The sequence below is a fragment of the Oryctolagus cuniculus genome, chromosome 8, assembly GCF_964237555.1.
Source record: "Oryctolagus cuniculus chromosome 8, mOryCun1.1, whole genome shotgun sequence".
In the NCBI taxonomy this organism is placed as follows: domain Eukaryota; kingdom Metazoa; phylum Chordata; class Mammalia; order Lagomorpha; family Leporidae; genus Oryctolagus; species Oryctolagus cuniculus.
In genome coordinates, this window is record NC_091439.1 from 60,992,253 (window position 1) to 61,007,232 (window position 14,980).

A 14,980-nucleotide genomic window follows, 5' to 3' on the forward strand; every position below is an offset into this window, starting at 1 on the left:
GTAAATTATGCTTTTTTTTTTTTTTTTTTTTTTTTTTTTTTTTTTTTTTTTTGCTGTTGCAGGGGTATACTTATGTATGCTTCACATCCAGGGATATGCACATTGAATGCTAGAGCCATACATTGTTGGAAACCTCATGTAAAGCCTGAGACCATCACCATTTCTCATTGACTCCTTTAGACACTGCCCTCTTTCTGCTCCTGCTGTCTCATATTTGTCTCATATTTTAAGATCATCCACTCTTCTTTATTTCTCAGCATATCTAGAGTGGTCACTCAATTTTACATGTTATCCATTCCAGTCAATCATTTTTTGTCTATAACCTCTGGCACTATGGGCAATATGCTACTTGTTGATATGACCTGTCTCTCCTTTTTCAGAATCTGAACTAGGAAATATTTTCAGTTTATTATGAAGTCAATTTATAATGTCTATTCATGTGATTAGGGAAAATTATATGTGGCATCAGCCAATGATATAGATTTTAATAAAATTTCATGGAAAAGCTCCCCTTTCACATTATTAAATATTATTCTTTTAAGGAAGTGTATTACAAAGTTTGCTACTTTGTATTTAGTGTCACATTATGTCCTTATCTTTCTACAATTTGTTTTTTGCTTTTCAGCGTCTTTGCTCAAAATACAATTTAAAAAAGGAAATGAGAATACAAACAAATCCCTCTATGCCAGACAACAGGGGCTTTCAATTCCAAATCTGCTGTTGACACACAGCTCTTCATACATACAGAGCTATAAGGTCAGAGAGTACAGATTTTCTATTTCTCACATAGCTGAACTGACAAAGCTATGTATTCTTGTTGCATTAACATGATGGAGGAAAAAAATCCTATCTTTACTATTCATGCTATTTTCATGAGCTTTCCCTTTGTTTTACACTCCATTGACATATGAAACCCATGGTCCTATACCAAATCACTATACTGTAGCATACAAACACACATATAATAGTACAGTGTAATGGGAACAATGTAATCCCTGCATTGTAATGCAACCCTAAAGCTAATGATGACACAAATAAAAGTTAACCACCCTGATTAGTATTTTTGATTTCTTTGTAAAAATTTAGTTTTTAAAGATTGTCCCAAATTAAGGTGTTTTACACTTATAAAATTATAAAGAGGCTATTCACTCACACCCTGCTCTTAAAAAAGATGTCTTGAATTATATATTTTCATTTCATAAGAGTTTAATGATATTAATACTTAAAAGTAACACAAAACCAAGCTTCACAAACAGTAGGCCATGGAACTAGAAGTTGAGATTGAAAACTGGTGATTAGGAGACCCACTGAACCCTTAGGTAGAGGAAAGGGACACTGTACAAGTTGGGGAAAGTTTGCATAAGTACCAGGAACAAATGTGATTACTGCTACCTGATAGGGATACAGGGAAGTCTTCCTAGAACCCAAGGTTTCTGTAGTGTTACTCTTTCACTTTTCATGCACCATGAAAACATTTAATGACAGGTATCCAAAGAGCAAAGATTTGGAAATTTTCTACCCCCCCCCTAAAAAAAATGTCACACAGTTTGAATTTTGGCTAAGGGCAAAGGGACCTAGGAATTGATGGTAGAAGCAAATATTATTAAAGACCAATTGTGACTTTATTACTAGTTCCAGAAATGACAAATGTAATAGAAATGGATATTTTCTTTTTGAATTGTATATTATATAGCATATTATTAGCACCATTTCCTCCATTTGCTTCTTTCTTGGGGGTACACAACTTTATCTACATACTTTAAATATTATTTATTTATTTATTTATTTATTTTGGGAGACAGGGAGAGACAAAAAGAGTCCCTATCAGCTGGTTCACCTCCTCAAAATACAGCAGCTGGAGCTGAGCCAGGACAAAGCCAGGAGTCAGGAGCCAGGAATTCAATCTGGGTCTCCAATCTGAGTGTCAAGGATCCTTGAGTGTCAAGGATCCAACTACTTGATCCATCACCTATGGCTTTCCAAGGTATGCATTAGCACAAAACTGAAATCAGGAATTGAGCTGAGCTCAAACCCAGGTAATCTAATATGGAATGTGGGCATTCATAGCATTGTCTTAAGCACTACTATTTACAATTTTAAAATTTGGTTTTTCTATTATATATTTTAGTTGGATTATGACTAAGACTATAAATTATTCAGTTTTAGGTAAACTACAACAGATATTAACCTTACAAGGAGTAGTAATTGTCACGGAATGACTGTCAGGATTTCTCATCTTCAGTTTTTGAGGGGAAGTAAATGTATTTATGTGAATACTGGTTGCATTTTAACTGGTGGATTAAATAAATTATTCCTGCTATAATGAAATAATTAATATTATTTAATTATTCATAGGTTCACATACACTAATTTGACCTAAGAATAATGATACATGGTAAAATACTAGTTTTCTGAATCTTTGTCCCAGAAATCTATGTACAGTTCCCACGTTACCCCTTTTAGTTTATTTTTCTCAATTTTGGGGGTAGTGATTGCTTCCTACAGATACTAATCTCAGAGTTCTCCAGCATATACATCCAGCTTTTCAACCAACTGGCACTTGAGTAACCAGTTTTCTTTATTATTATAATATAAAGACCAAAGGGATGTTAATAAGGGTATATGGGATGCCAACATTGTAAGTAGAAGCTCAACCCTCTGTGCCACAATGCCAGCCCTGAGAATCAATATCTTTCCTGATGATGGTATTCTTGCTGCATTATCATGTGATAGGAAGCAGAAAGACAGGAGAGGATGAGAGGAGCACCAGGGGTCTGAACTTTTCCTTTGACAAGAAACTCACTCCCACAATAATGACATTAGTCCAGTCATTAGAGGGATGCCCTCAGGACTCCAATACCTTCCATTCGGCCCCATTTTCCAATATTACCACAAAAGGAATCAAGTTTTTGACACATGAACTTTGTGTGTGGTGGTGGGGGGGCATTCAAACTACAGCAATTGTTTTGATAAGCTATTTGACGGTATTTATAAAACTAGACTTATGCATACCTTAAAACTAAGCAAATTTTACTTCTAGGCTTGTGCTTCAAAGTAGTGTGTGTGTGTATGTGCACAAAAGACATGAACAATAAACTTTATAGCTACATTATTCATAATAGCCTCAGCTGCAAACAACGCAAATATTTATAGAAGAATAAATAAACTATGTGTTATATTCATACCATCCAGTCAATGAATGACAGAGTGAATCAGAACTACACACAATAATATGGATTGTCTCATGCAATATTGAAGACAAACTGAATTAAAAAACATTATATATCTAATGATTCTCTCTATATAAAAGACAAAAATCAGCAACACTCTGCTCTGTATTGTGTTAAATGTCCTAATAATGGTTACCATTGGAAAGGAGAAAGAGCATGGTGAGTGGGGGCTTCTAGAATATCAGTAGTATTGATTGGCCAGGGTAGAAGGTCAATGAGGCATTCATTTGATTTAATGTACTGCACAGTTATGAATCATGTATTTTATTGAAATGAAATTCATAAAATATGAAATTAACCTCTTTAAAGTGTAGATTCAATGGCATTTAGTACATTCACATTGTATTGCAATTATTATCTGTACCAACTTCCAAAACATCTTCAAACTCCTCCTTCCAAAAACATTCATATACTGATTTAGTCACTTTCTATTTGTTCCTCTCCCTTCCCTGTCAATCATCAATCTGTTCTCTGTCTTTAAAGATCTGTTTTTATCCTATTATGAATATTAGAATTATACAGCATGCGACATTTTATGTTTGATTTCTTTTGCAACCAACTGTTCCCAAAGTTTGTCTATGTTGTATCACGTGTTAGTACTTCATCCACTTTTATGGCTGAATTATATTCTGTTGTATGCATATGGTATTTTATTTATTGATTGGTTGATGAATATTTTGCTCTTGGGATAGTGCTTCAATGAAAATTTGTGTAGAAGCTTTTGGTTAATTTCATGGTTTGGATTTTGGGGGGTATATAATTAGGAATGAAAATGCTGGGACATATGGGTTTTATGGGGAGTGGGGATTCATTAGCTTATTTACCACACTGACTGTACAGTCTTACGTACTTACCAGAAATGTATAAGAACACTTCAACTATTTCATGGAAAAACTGCATTAAAAAAAATTTGCGGGGCCAGCACCGTGACGCACTAGGCTAATCCTCTGGCTCCTGGTCTCGGTTCGGTGTATCTCTGGCTGTGGCAGCCATTTGGGGAGTGAGCCAACAAAAGGAAGACCTTTCTCTCTGTCTCTCTCACTGTCTGTAATTCAAATAAAAAATATTAAAAATCTTAAAAATAAAAAATCTTATAAAAAATCTGCTTCAATTTCAGATTATTTTGCTCCAAAGACAGCACAGCATTTAATTTTACCTTCCTAAAAACTTTTTGAAGTTCCGTAATATGAGGATTCCAATCGCTTTACACCCCCATCAATACTTTTTTCCATTCATTTAAAAAACTATTATAGCTACAAAAGTGGATTAGAAGTGGTATTTGATTTGTACTTCTCTAATGACTAATGATGTTGATTATCTTTTTTATGTGTTTCTTGGGGTTTCAAATCTTTGTCTCAATTTCAGTTCTTTGTTTTCAGGTAGATTAATTTTGTTAATTTGTTGTTGCGATGTTAGAAGTTTTTTTTGGTCAATATATTTAGGATATAAGATCTTTATCAGATATATAATTGTAAATATGTTATCAGAATCTATTGGTTATCTTTTCAAACTGACAGTAACCCTTGGTGCATAAAATGTCTTAAAATTAATTCCAATTTATCTACTTCTGTTGTTTATACTTTTGATATTATATCTAATTAGCCAATTCAAAGTCATGCAGATTTTACTTATATTTTATAGGAATTTTATTCTTTTAGGCCATTGATTCATTTTCAATTGATTTTTATTTATGGTGATGGTATGGATCTAATTTTATTATTTTATATATGGGTAACAGGTTGTCCCAACATGATTTATTGAAGAGACTGTTCTTTCTCCATTAAGTTGTGTTGGCATCTGAAAATCAATTTCATGTTGATTTTTTAATAAGCATTGAATATGGGTTTGTTTATAAACTGTAAATTCTATTGCATTAATCTATGCTATTATGTATATATATATATATATATATATATATATATACACACCATACTGCTTTGATTATTGTATTTGTATAGTAAGTTTTGAAACTGGGAAATCTAGGTTATTCATCTTTGTTGCTTTTCAATATTGTTTTGGCTGCTCAGGGTGTTCCTGGCTCATGGCATTGGCCTTTCCAAGCCCTGGATGTTATGGCCACTTCAGGGGTGAACCAGTGGATGCAAGATCTGTGTGTGTGTGTGTGTGTGTGTGTGTATCTTTGACTTTCAAATAAATAAATAAATCTTTAAAACAAAATTGTAAGAAACTTCAAAAGGAGTTACAAACCAAAGATGTAATAATTCTGGCTTTTATGTTTAGCTCTGTTGTTGTCTTTACTGAAGTTACTTATTTCTTCCAGTGGCTTCAACTTATGTAAAATTTGCAGGGGCAAATTTTTGGTGTAGTTTGTTAAGATCTGGCTTTGGATTCCCACATCTTCTGCTGTAGTGCCTGGGTTGAAGTCTGATTCTGGTCTCAATTGCAGCTTCTTGACTAATGTGCATCCCAGGAGGCAGGTGATGTTGCAAGCACTTGGATATCTGCCATCCATATGGGAGACTTAGATTGGGTTCCCGGCTCTTGGATTTTGCCTTGGCCAATCTGGCTGTTGGGAGCATTTGAGAGATGAACTAGTAGATGTGAAATCTCTGTTTGCTTATCTCATCTCTCTCTCTCTCTCTTTCCCTCTCTCTTTCTCTTTTCAAATAAAATAAAATAAAATAAAGTAAAATAAAATAAAATTCTGTTCAGTTTTAAATTTTATTAATTGCAGTTTTCAGCACCAGAATTTCCTTCCGTATCTTTTCTTATTATTCATGTCTTTCTAGTAATATTTCTTGCCCATTCACCATTCTTCTGATTAACTTTACCTTTGATTTGCTATACTCTAAAAACATTTCAAACTGGTAATTTTAGTTTTCATATTGAAAGTCCAGAGGCTTTCTTAGGGCCAGTCATCTCTGAATAGTCCTTACTTTCCTTTTAATTTACATGTTCCATTCTTTTTCTTTAACTACTGGGAATTTTGAATATGAGAATGAAGTTGTTCTGTAAATCAAATTTTTCTCCCTCTCTCGGGTTTGTTTTGTTTCTTTTTCTGTATTGTAGCTGTTGGTTTGTTTAGTGTGTTTTCTAAGCTATTTTTTGTGAAGACTGCATTAGGTTTTTATGTATGATTTCTGGAGTTTCTTTTTCCTTAGCTTGTATTCTGCTAGCTTCTTACAGATATTTACTTAGGCTTCTAGTGCTTTCTCTTCCCTTGCACTAAAGAAAAAAGCAGGGAACAAGGAAAATGGAGATGGGATGGGATAGAGGCAGGGACTAGAACAGGGAGAGAGAGAGAGGAGACACTTGACAGAAGATACAAAGAAAAGTTCTCTCATCCCTGCAAGCTGACTCGGCATTGGGGTCCTCTTTCAATGCTTCTTTACCAGACCGTTTTACGTTCAGATTTCATATTCATTCATGACTGGTGCTGGTTTAAAGTTAAACCAAAGGGGGGCCAATGCTGTGGCTCACTTGGCTAAACCTCTGCCTGCAGCGCCGGCACCCCAGGTTCTAGTCCCGGTTGGGATGCCAGATTCTGTCCCGGTTGCTCCTCTTCCAGTCCAGCTCTCTGCTGTGGCCTGGAAGGGCAGAGGAAGATGGCCCAAGTCCTTGGGCGCTGCACCCGCATAGAAGACCAAGAGAAAGCACCTGGCTCCTGGCTTTGGATTGGCATAGCCGCGGCCTTAGTGGCCATTTGGGGGGTGAACCAATGGAAGGAAGACCTTTCTCTGTCTCTGTCTCTCTCTCACTGTTTAACTCTATCTGTTAAAAAAAAAAAAAAAAAGTTAAACCAAAGGGAAACTTAGGGTCTTTTCGTATCTTTGCAAAACATTCATCCTGCGGTGGGTATAGGGACTGCTTTCTGCCTTTTTCAGTCCACGTAGACACTGTTAAGTGCTCTAATTTACCAAAGAAATGATCTCCCTAGCTTTTCTTCTCAAGAATGCAGCACTCTTATATGGCTATATTTGTAATCCCTTGATCAAGACAGCTTCTGGTTGTTTCTCTGCTTCACTTGGGTTTTGAGAAATGCCCACCACTTCTCTGCACTTAGTGGGTTTGGAGTTGGGCAGAACAAAGGAAGGCATGTGGAGAACCCCTTCCCTGGTTAGATCAGACAAACTTGATTTGTGGAGAATGCTCTGCTCTGCCTCTCTGTAACCAAATTCTAGGGTCCCACATGAGTGATATGGGCTGCCACCCTCATGACTGCTGCAGTGCCAGAGAAGGTGGTGGTGAGTGTGTGTTGAGGGGCAGGGTGGAAGCAAATACAAATGCCCTACAGCTTTCCTAATGTTTGTAAGTTGTCTTCTGCTTAATTAAAAATTTTCTTGGCTGCTATAAACTTTTGGCTGCTTTACAGAATTCGGACAAAATTGATTCTAAAAGTTTTTGCTTGAGTTTTCTACAGAAGATGGACCCTTGGAATTCATTCCTCTGCCATTTTTTTCTGGTTTCTGTCATATATATATATATATATATATATTTACAGGCAGAGTGGACACTGAGAGAGAGAGAGACAGAGAGAAAGGTCTTCCTTTGCCATTGGTTCACCCTCCAATGGCCGCTGCGGCCGGCGCGCTGCGGCCAGTGCACCACGCTGATCCGAAAGCAGGAGCCAGGTGCTTCTCCTGGTCTCCCACGCAGGTGCAGGGCCCAAGCACTTGGGCCATCCTCCACTGCACTCCTGGGCCACAGCAGAGAGCTGCCCTGGAAGAGGGGCAACCGGGACAGAATCTGGCGCCCCAACCGGGGCTAGAACCTGGTGTGCCGGAGCCGCTAGGCAGAGGATTAGCCTATTGAGCCGTGGTGCTGGCCTTCTGTCATATATTTTTAAAATATATGTTATATTGGTAGTAGTGCTGTGGTTTGCTACAGAAACTGTCCAACCAGAACCAGAAAGTGCCCAAAGGGTTGGTGCAGATCCATCAAAGCTAATTTCTTCCTTGGAATTTCTCTGGGTTGAAGGAAAATGTCTCTCCTAAGACCCCTGGAACCAGGTCATATCTAATGAATGACAAGTCAGTAAGGAAGAAGAAAGGCTTGACCTTCTTGTCAAGACATCCGATGACTCAGGACAAGTCTAAGAGTTTACCACATGTTCAGATATTTTAGGATTGTTGAACTTTTTTCACATTGTAATGAATACTATTCACTTTTCAATGCAGACAATCTCCAATTCATGATGATCTGACTTAAAATATTTTAACCTTATGATAGTACAAAAGTGATGCACATTCAGTAGAAACTGTGCTTTGAATTTTTAATTCAATACAGGAGAGCAACGTGTGGTACAATCTTTTCTCACTTGGCAGGGGTTGGAAGATGCAGCTTCCCAGGAACTATCCGATCATAAGGGGACACATTTGATACCCTGATACTTTACAGGGTGTTGTGTTGATAAGCAAAGATGTTTGGTAGGTTAGGTGAATTAAATCCATTTTTGACTTATGATATTTTCAATTTAGGATTGGTTTAATGGTTCATAACCCCATTCAAGTTGAGGAGACTGTATAATTTCCATAAACAGAATATGAGTCGCAGAGTCTTTCTTGTAATATGACAAAAATCATAGCTAAATTCAAATAAAAAACTGAAGAAAATGCATTTTGTTTGTGTTAACTTGCACCTTTTACTTTTGCCTTGCTTCTGGCCATTAATTATTATTTTCCTAACTCCTCATGGTTAATATTTAATGTTTTTTTTTAAAAAAAGTCCCTAGGCTAATTACGAAATTAGATAGTTTATGTTACTTATCTTCCTTCCTTTTTTGAAAACCAGGAGGAAATACCTGTGCTTATTTTTGTAAATTTGTTCAAAATTTTTTCAATGGTTATATATACAAGTCAATCATCTCATTTCATCCCATGGTAAATACTTAGTTACCACATAAAGTTTATCTTTTTCAAACTTATATATTTAACTGATATAGTGAAAATTCTCACTTCCTACCCCAATAAAATCTTATTCCTGATCTCATTGTAAGAGAAAATAAGACAAATAATATGTTACTAAAATTTTATTTAAACTTTATATTTTTTTGAAAGGCAGAAAGAAACAGAGTCAGAGCACTCCCATCTACTGGTTCACTACCCAAATGCATGCAATGGCAGGGCCGGGCTAGAGCCAAAAAATAGGTCTAAGGAACTCCAATTGTGGATGGCCAGAACACAATTACTTGAGCCATCCCTTCTGTCCCCCAGGACCTGCATTGGCAGAAAGCAAGAGTGAGAGGCTGGACATGGAAGGTCTTCTACCCACTGGTTCACTCCCCAAATGGGCACAATGGCTAGGGCTGGACTAGGCTGAATCCAGAAATCATGAGCTTAATCTGGGTCTCACATGGGTGCAGAGTCCCAAAAACTTGGACCATCATCCACTGCTTTCCCCAGGTGCATTAGCAGGGAGCTGGATTGGAAGTAGAGCTGCCAGGACTCCAAACAGTACCCAATAAGGGATGCCAGTGTTGCAGGCACAGGCTTAATTTATGACACTACAACCCAAGCAGAATTTGGATGTCTTAATTGGCATTTTGAATGCTAACCTGAACATCTACCCAAATTCTATTTTTAAAGTCCATATCTATATCATTTTCTCACTGTTGAGGATATTGATAAAAAACAAAGTAATTTTGATTAATGTAAACCTTTAACATAGGAATTGATGGGCAAAAGTGGTAAGTTTATTTCAGCCTCTGGGTTCAGTTTATTTCTATGCTTTGATTTTATTGATGCATTGTTGAAATAATCATTATAAATAAGAAGTTTAAAATAGAAAATTAAAAAAAATTGCTATAATGTATTTTGTCGAAAAAGATCAGTGAAAAGTAGTGCTCTACTTCTATATGAACATTGCTTATGCATAGGCTAAATAACTGGGCCAGAGAGAGTCTGGAATTTCACACATAATCTTCTAGTCTTGCAGTGTGTCTGAGCCTTGAAGCATTTGGAAAGAAATCAAAGATATTTTTAAGGGATATGCATTCGCCAAAGCAGTTAAGACACTGCTTGAGTTTTCTGTCAACCATTTGAGTGTCTGGGTTTGAGTCCAGGTGTGTTTCCCATTTGAGTCTCCTGATAATGTATACCCTGGAAGTTGCCAGCAAGAATTCAAGATTGATGTAATCCTATTTGTTAATTTTGGATTTGATTTCTTGTACTTCTGGGGCTTTTCCAAGAAGTCTTTTCCTATGCCATTGTCTTGCAGAATTTTCCTAATGTTCTCTATAATTTGAAAGTATCAGGTCATAGATGTAGATCTTTGATCCATTTTGAGTGAATTTTTGTGTAAGTTGTAAGGTAGGGGTCTCCTAGAAGGCAATTATACATTCCTTTTTGGTATAATGGTTTAAACATGCCTTGGAATTAATTTTGAAAAATAAGTAGGGCACATTTAAACCAAAATACCAAAGAAGAATGCATAATTGCCTTCTAGGAGAAGAAATTCATCGTGGAAAGAAGGAAGGAAGGAAGGAAGGAAGGAAGGAAGGAAGGAAGGAAGGAAGGAAGGAAGGAAGGAAGGAAAGAAGGAAGGAAGGAAGGAAGGGAGGGAGAGAGAGAGGAAGGAAGGAAGGAAGGAAGGAAGGAAGGAAGGAAGGAAGGAAGGAAGGAGAGGAAGGAAGGAAGGAGAAGGAAGGAAGGAAGGAAGGAAGGAAGGAAGGAAGGAAGGAAGGAAGGAAGGAGAAGGAAGGAAGAGAGGGAAGGAAGGAAGAGAGGGAAGGAAGGAAGTGAGGGAAGGAAGGAAGAGAGGGAGGGAGGGAGGGAGGGAGGGAGGAAGGAAGGAAGGAAGGGAGGAAGGAAGGAAGGAAGGAGAGGAAGGAAGGAAGGAGAAGGAAGGAAGGAAGGAAGGAAGGAAGGAAGGAAGGAAGGAAGGAAGGAGAAGGAAGGAAGAGAGGGAAGGAAGGAAGAGAGGGAAGGAAGGAAGAGAGGGAGGGAGGGAGGGAGGGAGGAAGGAAGAGAGGGAGGGAGGGAGGGAGGGAGGAAGGAAGGAAGGAAGGAAGGAAGGAAGGAGAGCCTTGTATGTGAGGATACCTCAAAATGTTTACAGAAAACTAAATTTAAAATATTTAAAGAATTACAAGATAAGCTTATTTTGATGTAAAACATTTTGAAATCCGTGTATATGAGGCATTTTGAAAACAGGCATATTTTCTAAATGTATATTATGAAAACATTATTCATGGATTTCAAAATAAACTCTTTTACTTACATTTTTACATGAACTTCGTGAAAATCTCTCTTTGACAAATGAGCCAAAATCAGTCCCTGGAGCAAGGACAGTCTCTTCAACAAGCAGTGCTGGGGAAACTGGATCTCTGTGTGCAGAAGTATGAAACAATGTTTTTAAATCCTTATTATTTCAAATTATAAAAATTCATATCGACTTTAAAAAGAAACTTTAATGTTAGGATGATATTGGATTTGGATTTACAGAAAATTATGACTTTAGTATTGCAAATTACTGTATAATTTGCAACCATTTTGACTACTGATAACATCTATTGATATGGTATATTTGCAAGATTAATGAAGCTTTATTGACATATTGTTATTAACTGAAGTTCATATTTCATTCAGAATTCTACTAAATCTTTTTTTTTTTTCTATTCTCAGATCTCATCCAAGATACTACGTTGCATTTAATTTTCCTGTCTTCAAAGAGTCCTGTTGTCTTGTGACATTTTCTCTTTTTCTATGACTTTGACAGTTTTGAGGAGTACTGGACAAGTATTTTGCAGACTGCCTCTCAACTGGGATTTGTCTGATGTTTTGCTTCATGATTCAGTGCTGGTTGTGTGTTTTTGGAAGGAAAATTACAGAGTTACAGTGTCAGCCTCTTAATATTCTATCAAGGGTATATACTATAAACATGACATTTCACTGTTGATGTTAACTTTGATCACCTAGTCTGAAGTAGTGTTCATCAGGTTTAACCATTGCAAAGTTGCTGTTGCATTACCTCTTCCATGTAATAGTCTTTGGAAGATCACTATACAGAGCTCAGACTGAAAGAAGGGAAAGCCATGTTCCAAAGGAAGAATACCTCTACTACAAATTATTTGGACTTCTCCATGAGACATTTGATTTCTCCTCATTATATTTATTAATTCAATTCTCTTGTATCCTTTATTGACTAATGTAACACTTTCGAAATTTTGTTTTTAAGAATACTTGTCAATTTTTAAAATTTATTTGAAAGACAGAGTGCATTTAGAGAGGGAGAAAGAGAAAGAGGGAAAGAGAAATCGAGAGAGACCTTTCATTTGTGCTTTAATTACTCAAATGCCTACAGTAACAGGGACAGCCTGGGTGGAAGCCAGGATCCAAGAACTCCATCTAGGTCTCTCACATTGGTGTCAGGAACTCAAGTACTTAAGCCATCATCTGCTGTCTCCTGGTCACATTAGCAGGAAGCAGGATCTGAAATGTAGGCAGGGCTTAATCCCATGTGTTCAGACATGGGATTTGAGTGTCATAACTGGCAGTTTATGCCACTACACCAGAAAAACTGCCCCATTAATAAAATAATTTTTATATCACTATGGATTAAAGGATATATAATTTATTCTTTAATTATGATAACATACTGATTTGTCTGTTTCTCAAAATCTTCCACCTTTAGCCAGTGTAGTTCATGTGTCCTGCACACTCATCATGAAATTTTGCTCTTAATTTTTGCTTAATTTTTAGTAACTTTATATTTTCTGACATTATAAGATGCTCCAGGTTCATCTTGTGTGTTTTATAAAGCAGTCCCTGAGTCAATATTTCCTGATTCAATCCCAGAGTCAGAACACTGGGGCATTTCAAAGGAGAATGGTATCAGAAATAGATTTGGGAACTAAATGTCCCTGATTCTTCAATGCTGTTTTTGCATCTAGGTACTCTTGATAAACAGAGCAAGGAGACATTACAATGATACGTCAAAATGTTTATTTAAAATTAAATCAAAGGTAAGTTTATTTTGCTGTGAAACATTTTGAAATTCTTCATATGAAGGGTATTCTAAAAGTTTGTACAAAATATATATTATGTAAAACCTATGCACAGATAACAAAATATTTTTTCACCAAAATAAACTTGTCTCTTAATTCCATTTTCCACATTTGAAGTTCTCTAAGATAAGTATATAATATGCTATGTGTATGCATAAAATATTGTAGTATTTACAGCTGTATTAAACTAAAAGTGAATTAACTTTGTTGCATCCAGCCCTAATTCACTACCTACCTTCCTCTTCCAACACTAACTGTGTGAAAACTAATTTCCACTATTTTCCATACATTTCCTAAATTGCTCCATTACAATAAACATGGATTGTGGGTTTAGGTCAATAATCCATACCCTCATGGGAAATAATTTCATCAACTAATGCACAGGTTTTATGTACAGTCATTTTGACTTTAAGTTTGCAGACTACATTCATTTCAAAAGTTACTTAGGTCAGAACTTGGTTCTTCAACTCCTTTTAGTGAGGATGTTTAATAATTTTTAACTATATTTAGATTTCTTGTCAAATTCTGCATTCTATCCTGTGTTTCCTCTGTCTACAGATATTTTTAAAAATTAGCATATGTTAAGGTATATTCTTTTTGTTGTAAATTTCTGAGTTTTAGCAAATGAATAATATATGCATTTACTTTTCTGATATAATATAGAGCTGTTTTGCTACTCTAAAAAAATCCCCTGTCCTTTACCTATTCAAAACTTCTCCTTTCCCTCAAACTGAAAATTAACAATACTCAACATTTCTATAGTTTTACCTTTTCAGTATGTCATTTTATTAGGATCATAGGGTTATTTTGCCTCTGAATACTGATTTCTTTCATTTAAGTAAGAGTATTTTAGAATCCTCTTTGTTCTGGTACTGCTTGGTAGGTCATATACTTTTAAAACTAGTTATTACTTCTTTTTTATTTGAAAGGCAGACACATAGACAGATAGAAATCTCCCATCTTCTGCTTCATTCCCTTAATGCCAGTGACAGCTGGGCTAGACCCAAGGTAGGAGTCTCCAACTCCATTTAGGTTTCCCATGTGGATGTCATGGCTCCAATGGCTTCTGCTATAGATAGGCAAATCTCTTCTGTGGCTCTACATGAATGCCTGTTTCTTTGGATTTTAAAGGTGTCGGTTTTCTCTGAAATCTTAATTCCTTGATGGAACCAAAAAGTCATTGATTTTTTTCCCCAGTGTTTTCTCATGGCAAGTACAGGAATAATGACTTCTAATCATTTTATATACTAAGATTGAAAGTGGAAATTACTCAATAATTTACTCCAAACAACTTTATTCTCAACTTTATTCTGAATCTTTTCACATTTCTTTTTATAAAGATTGCATTCCATATGCACGCACTCTGAAAACCTTAGGCCCACTATATTATACTCATTTGGGCAATCTCAATTTTGCTTAAATTCAATTATTTTTCTATTCCATACAGCATTTGTGTAATTGAGTTATAACTTTGATACATTTTCTTACTTGAAATTCTTGCTAATAGCTATAAATAAGTCTAATACTACTCACTTTAACCCTTTGAGTCCCTTCACTTCCTGAAACTGCTGGGCAATTACTTAATGTTCTTTTTCCTACCCTAATTCCTCAAAGTTTCCGCATTTTCTTTTCCTTTTTAACTTCAGCAATATGAATAGAATTTCCATGCAATTCCTTTCACAACCTCTAATAACTCATCTCCCTCCATGCATATACATTCTACCTTCTCTCTGCTTCAAATGGATACATCTCTGTGCTTCTGGACAAGAAAGAAATCTCCCCTGGT

General features: G+C 36.2%; 1 long non-coding RNA gene across 1 annotated transcript in view; it reads right to left on the reverse strand.

Annotated features, from left to right (window-relative positions):
- The window catches only part of LOC127483285 (uncharacterized), a 74,620-nt gene that overhangs the window by 8,094 nt on the left and 51,546 nt on the right, over positions 1 to 14,980 (reverse strand). The window contains exon 2 of the long non-coding RNA XR_007909421.2: positions 11,409 to 11,514. This is a non-coding gene — a long non-coding RNA (uncharacterized lncRNA). The remainder of the gene's footprint in view (positions 1 to 11,408; positions 11,515 to 14,980) is intronic.